The sequence below is a fragment of the Apaloderma vittatum genome, unplaced genomic scaffold (genome assembly GCF_000703405.1).
Source record: "Apaloderma vittatum isolate BGI_N311 unplaced genomic scaffold, ASM70340v1 scaffold41764, whole genome shotgun sequence".
Classification (NCBI taxonomy): domain Eukaryota; kingdom Metazoa; phylum Chordata; class Aves; order Trogoniformes; family Trogonidae; genus Apaloderma; species Apaloderma vittatum.
Genome location: NW_009715160.1, coordinates 32,994 through 39,692, shown reverse-complemented (window position 1 = coordinate 39,692; position 6,699 = coordinate 32,994). Strand labels below are relative to the sequence as shown.

Here is a 6,699-nt window from a genome sequence, read left to right as displayed (position 1 = left end):
AATTGACTTTCAGCAGCTGTGTTTCGTTTCCTTACAAGAGCAGGTAGCAAAAACCTGCGTGCAACACTGCACTTCTCAGCTACAGAAAAAACTGCACTTTGCCCATTATCTGCATGTATCTGTGCCAGATTCTGAAACAATTGAAGAAATGTGCTGTGCAATAGAAGCGTTTTGGAGTAGAGTTTCTCGGTCTTGGGCATCTTCATACCAGATTGAAACAACATGAAATAAACCTTTACCTGAGGGATGGAGGTCAGAAGAAACGTGTCGCTGTTAATTTGTAGTGTCCAACCGCCTGTCATTGTGGCTGATGACCTGTGGGGTAGGGAGGCACGAAAGCGTTTCCCGTTCTCACCAGGGCAGGAGTCATTCCTCAGCCTGGGGCAACTGAAGATAAGTGATAGGTTTTATTTTTTAAAGGTTGGCATGTCAGCTTCAGTGGTGTCCAGAGAAGATGCTGCTGAACTGTGTAATCTCCTTATTTTTTTGTTCTGAAAAAATCTGCTGAGATGCTAATTTACGAGGTGGTTGTTCCTCTTTGTGCAAGACCTTGTGGTTGAATTCACTTACTTCCTGGATGTTTTATAGCAATAGCTGCCTTGAATAAGCTGTTTTTTAAGCTGTAGCATCTTTATCTTGCAGACTTTTTTGTTCATTTACTTTCTCACCTGAGTAACTGCTGGCAGCTGTGGAGCTGCTTGCAGCAAGAAGCAATGGCTGCCTGCAGCATTTGAAAGGCTGGGTCCCAATTTATTTTGAAATTTTCCTCAAACCTTTCTCTTTTTTCTCTTTTTCTTTTTTTTTCTTTCATATATGTTGAAGAATTTCTCATTTCTCTTCTTGAGGGAATGTTGAAATAAGCTGTTTTGCGTTATGTCCGAGGGCCTGTTTAATCCCGAGATTGAACTTCTATTCCTTGACTTCCACGGAAACCCTAAATGAAGAGGAATCCGAGAAAATGCAGTAGAGGTGTTTCTCTGTTAGCAGATGATCATTTTGAAACAGCTCCAAATTTTTCATGGCAGCAAGTTCATAAATCTTGGTGCGGTAGCTCCGCTCTCAGGAGAGCAAACGTAAAAATTCCTCAAACGGCAGAAGACAACCCGTGATTAGCGTCGGGTATGTTGAGGGTGTGCAAATGTGCATGCCTCTCGGAGAATATCCTGAAGCCCAAAGCATCGCCGTTACACACTGTGTTTTTGTATGCGTAGGAAAAGGCCAATAGTCATTATAGTTAGGCTCCTGCAAATTAATTGGACATTGGTTATGGATCAGTGAACTTCAAAGAGGGTAACCCCCGAAGATCTCGGGCATTAACTCGCAGCTTCCGAAAGTGACACTAACGTGGTTGTGAGGGCGGCTAAATCGTTCATTAACCTTCTTCTGACTCGCCGGGATGGCGTTCCTCGGATCCGGAGAGCAGAAATTAAACCTGTGCCTGAGATCTGCCCTGGAGCCCGCTTTTCAAGAGCTCCAGGAAAGTGCACGTGTCTTATAAAGCTGGAAGTTTGGTGTCTGGTTGTGAAAGGTCGCGGTCGTGTCTTTTGTCGGGATGTGTTTCTTCTGCTGTCTCTTTAGCTCAGCGTCAGAAGGGGCTCCCCTCCCGCTCCCAAAGCGTTGGAGAGCAGCACTTGCAGCCATCGTCTTCGCTTTCATCCCGCGGCGGGAAGTGAGGGGAGCACGTGGTGTTACCTGCAAGCAGCTCTGCCTTCGCCTCAGCCGAAAGCCAAGCAAACTGGGGCATTTGGGTTAGTTCCGTCTATCGTTCTGGGTGTTGACCCGTGTTGTGAAGCTTGCAATGTGCTGAAAAGGAAACCTAGACAGTGGTGATGAGAGGACACGGGGTGGTGGGCGAAGGCTCTGGGTGTTGGATATTGAGGAGCGTTGTGGTGGAGCTGCTAGGCATGGGTGGGGAAATTTCTCAGCGGGGGCTTTGATATACGTACCGGTTTGTTTGGTTTTGTTTGGTTTTGTTTAAAGGCAACTGGCTACACGATCCAAGCTCTAATTTCCACACTGCTGAGCTGACTAAGCTCATGGTTTGTCACAAGTGTTGGTGGTTCAAGTAAAAGAGATGATGGGTGATGTGGCTCTCCAGGGCTGGTAGAACTCACCAGGAGAGTCCTTATGCTTGTGCCCAGGTACCAGCCAGCAGCCTCTGGACACGTGTGAGGGCAGCTCTCCCCAGAGCATGCAGCCAGCACTTCTTCGTCACAGGGTGTGCAGAGAAAGCAGGTGGAGAAAAGCTGAAGGAGCTTTAGAGGGATGGGACAACCTCTGGTCTGAGAGGGTGCGATGTGACGCAGAGGGGAACGGCACAGGCTGGCTCAGGGAAGATGCAGGATCTCTCCGTTGCTTAGGCAGCGCGAACGGTCCAGCGGTCAGAAGCTGAGCCTGTGTCAGGAAGAAGCTGAAATTTAGCTGGCAGACCTAATTTTGAGGTTTGCTGCTTTGTTTGTAATTAAATATTAAATTGCACGGTTCTGACTCAAGGCTGTGTGGTGAAGGGATCGGTGTTAATGGTGCCATACGGGTGGAAAGCCGGGGATGCAAATTCACAAACGCTGACGCAGGAGCAGCCTGTGCTTAGAAAGTTTAAGGCACGTGTTGCTCTTACTGATGCTTCTTTTAACCGGAGAGGCAGTGTATGTCTCTTGGGGTTCATGAGAGCTTGTTTGCTGGAAAAAAAGCAGCTCCCAAACGTCACGTCTGTCTGTAAAGGCAGAGAGAAAAGTTTTGGCTGCTTAACATGACTTTGCTTGACTTGAGGTTGCTGGGCCCATAACATCGCTTGTAATTGTACAGCCCTGTTTGGAGCCTTCACAGGGCAGTGGCTATTTCCAGTTTTAAAGAAAATAAGTTACAGAAGAGTGGTTTTGGTTTTGCATTGTTCTTGAGAGAGGTTAGCGAGTCTAACAGGGTGGTGGGGTCCGACGCTAATGGCGGTAAGTGGTGATTTAGTGACTGGAGCGCTGTAAGATACACAAGGCAGAGACTGATGGTGGTTTTGCACAGAAGTTACGCCAGCTTTTTTAAATACATCGTTAAGCCGATGAAACTTCTGCGTGGAAATGCTTACATTAACAGCATAAAGTATTTATACTGGCGGCTGCCAAGTTTTAAAATGGATTTTATTTGAAGAAGAATACCTTTTGTGCCCGTAGCTTTGCCTCTACACAAATCAAGATGAAGAAGTGGTGTATTGGTTGTTTGGTTATGGACCAGTGCTTTGGCTTCTTTTTAAAGACAGGTAGTTAAGCTTTTAACACTTGCTTTTGATAAATTAATACCATTTTCTCCCTTCTTCCAGCAAACAGCTACTTTATTTTGTTGTGATTGAGTTTTATTTGAGTTACAGAATCTTTTCTCTTAAAAGCATGGAAGGGGAGTTATATCCCCCTCTTTTTGGTGGTAGGGAAGCTCAGGTTGGACATGGTGAAAGAAGGCCCAGGCAAGGAGCGCAGTGCAGCCCAGGAACAGGTCACCCGAGGATAGGGGATCTCTATCCCTGGGGGGCTTCATAGCTCCGTCAGACAGAGCCGTGTCCCGTCTGCCCCAGTGCTGGCAATGGTCCTGTTTTGATGTGCATGAAATACTGTATTTTGAGCACCGGACTGGAAGTTGGGCTGGGTTCTGCCTGGTTTCGGAAGGAATCGGGTGCTAAAAGGCTGCGTGGGAGCTGAACCAGGACGCTGAGAAGGGCACCCAGGAGGTGAGCCGTGGGATGGGTACACCTTGGGTTATGATCTGCTGTTCAACTTGGCTTTATGTTTTAAGAGCTTCTTTGTTGTCGCCATAATGGTCTAATCCCTTGAATAATTAGTTACCATCGGCTGTTTTAAAAATGACTGCTTCTTGGAAGTTTTCCTTTAATAGTCTGTTAGATCCTGGATTTATTAACTATTGAGACAGACTGTGAAATCCTGTTACGCCAGGCTTTCTTGGCGGAAAAGGGATGGAGAAGGGTGTGGGGGTGCTGGGGGAACACACGCTGGCCTCGTGTTAGGGTAGTGCCGATGATTCCCACCTTCCCAAGATGTGCAAGAAGCCCTCCCAACATGCTGGGCTGGGCCAGAGCATGACGTGGTCGTGGTCATCCCTAGGGTTGGGGCTTCAGAAGGTGCTCCAAGAAGTTATAGCACTGTTGGCTGCCCGGTGCAAGGCCAGTCATGCAGCCCCTGTACCTTTAAAATAAATCACAAACCTGTTTTTATTAGATCCAGTGGCAAAATCTGTTTTTGGAAGTGGCTATATGTGTAGTGCAGAAAACTGCTGTCTTTAAAAAAAAAAAAACAACTCAGAATGGAGGTGCTGATATCCTAAATCAGTTCCTGGAAATATCATTGGATTATTAGGCTCATCCTTAAATCCATTAAGCAAATTACAGTTAATCAGTCAAATAAAAGAAGAAAGATCTCTTGCAAGGCCCTGTCTTTTGAGCCACATGCAGAAGCCCTAGTAATATTTTAATTTTCCGTCTGTCAGTGAATGCATTCAATCGCTTCACTTCCTTATGTGGAGAGTTTGAAATTAGAAACTGAGGTTAATTATCTGCATTAAATGAAATATGTGAAGACTACAAAAGCAAAAACCTTCACGATTTGGTATGGTCTGTTAAGCTAGGCAGGCTGTTTCAGAAGGAGAGGGGTTATTTTTCCCCGGTTTTGTTCCGATTGAAGGGTTTTAGTCACAGTAATTGAAATGATTAAAAAGTCAAATTGCTGGTGAATATAATTCCGAGCAGTTTTCTGAAAAGATTTGACACTTGGTTGAGAGCAGGGCTTTCCTCTGCCTGGCCTCAGCGGGTGGTGGGTCGTCCCGGCGTGGTGAGGCCGGTTGTCCTTGGTGCCTTCTTACCCACCTCTCCCACGGCACTGAGGTGTCCCAGCTCTGCTGCTGGGCTGATGGAGGCGGTTTAGGAGTGGACACCAGGGGAGAGCTGCACTTTTGAACATATCAGATATAAAACGAGTCCAACACCATCCTTCCTAATGCCGGTAACCACCTAACTGCTGCCTCCTTCGCTTGGAACTGCGGCTTCGGACGCTACAAAGAAGATGATGCTCTTTGGAGTACACCATCACGCAGCAGTCAGCTGATTTGGGGGCAATTTATTTTAAAAGACTTTTTTATTTTTTCTGCCATTGGCTCAGGTGTGAGCTGCTCCAGGAGCTGCAGTGCCCATCTCTGCTCGTCGAGGGCAAAGCTTGCTCCTAGACACCTGGCTCCGGCTGCTGCTGGGAAGGTCTGACTCCTCTGGAGATACACATGTCGTTCCCCTCCGCCGTGTGCCAGAGGAAGCTGCTTTGCCTGAAGTCACGCTCAGAAATTAAATTGTTGCAGGTCACGCTTGCATGTGAAAGCAGAACCATCCTTACGCACGGCCCTGGTCCGGGTTCTTCACTCTTGTGAAGCATTGATGGATTTAAGTAGAACCGTTGCAGTTTTAAGTCAGATTATCTGAATTCTATAAAACTCATGTGGAAATTGGATTTTAGCTTTCAAGACTCCAGAAGATGCTTTTGTGGTAAGACCTTGAGTTTTCTGGTCCTGTGCCCCCAAGATACAATCTGCCCTTGAAGTAGCAGCTTCTAGAAGATCTTTAGCTGATCTAAATAGCGAATGAGTAATAGCTTTCCTCTATTGTGATGAAAAACATAAGAGGGAGGGAAAATTATAGCTAGTCAAAAACTCTTTGAAATACCAGAGTGAGACCTACTGGTTACCACCAGAACCTCCTGTTAGTCCCTGGACCTGCCTCCAGAGCTAATGACAAGAAGCTATGGGGTTTTATTCTTCCTTCAGCCCTCCAACCCCAACATGTTCCCTGCCCTGTTGTAGACCAGAGAGTCTCAGTCCTTTCTTTCTCTCCAGTCTCGTTTTCCTTTTGTCTAGAGATGTATTTTCTTGTCCTTTATTTCCAGCGTGTGTTCATAAAAATGCTGGCGCTGGAAGGAGGAGTGGGGAGGTGGGATTGCCTTTTTTTCCAGCGGTCCACGTTTAGGATGAGCTAGCTCTGCTGGAAAACCATGCCCTTAGCGTTGAACACATTTACCCTTTTCAGTCAAAAATTTTGGTCTTTTTTTGACTGGCAATCAGTGTTTCAGAATGGGTGAGCTTTATTTGGAAGGGAGGCTTCCTTGGTCTGCAGTTGCTGTCAGCCTGGTCCAGGCAGTTGCTTTGGGGCCTCCCTTCAGTGCATTTATTCACATGGGATCGATCGTTTGATAGTGGAGAACCTCTCCTCTCCAAGCTTTCACGAACAAAGTACACATCGGAGCCGAGTCGCAGAAGAACTGCTGGGAATTACAGGGAGGAAAGGTGCGGGGACTCCCTCTCCAACTGTAGCTACTGGGCTTCGTCAACTTTGTCCTGGCTCTGCCCCGTGGAATTAAGAGTTGTAAAACTGCTTGGCACCAGACTTGCAAATGAGAGCTGGGATGAAGCGACTGTTACCCTCGAGGATCCCAAAAAAGGAATCAGCAAATAGAAATTATTCTATTAGCAGGGGCAAAGTTCACAGGTTAACCATCGTGTCAAATCAATGAAATACAGCCTTGATCTCCTGCACAAGGGCTTTATTGTGTATAAATAAGAGCACCCGAGCAAAGACAGCAAGTTCTTGCACTGTAACGTTCGCAGCGTGCTGAAGAAAGGGAAGCTCTGTACGGATTGCAGCACGAAATGCCTCCTTCAGAC

General features: G+C 46.6%; 1 protein-coding gene across 1 annotated transcript in view; it reads left to right on the top strand.

Annotated features, from left to right (window-relative positions):
- The window catches only part of LOC104273610 (axin-1-like), a gene marked incomplete at its 3' end in the record, with an annotated part of 37,800 nt that overhangs the window by 2,330 nt on the left and 28,771 nt on the right, over nt 1-6,699 (top strand). The window lies entirely within an intron of this gene.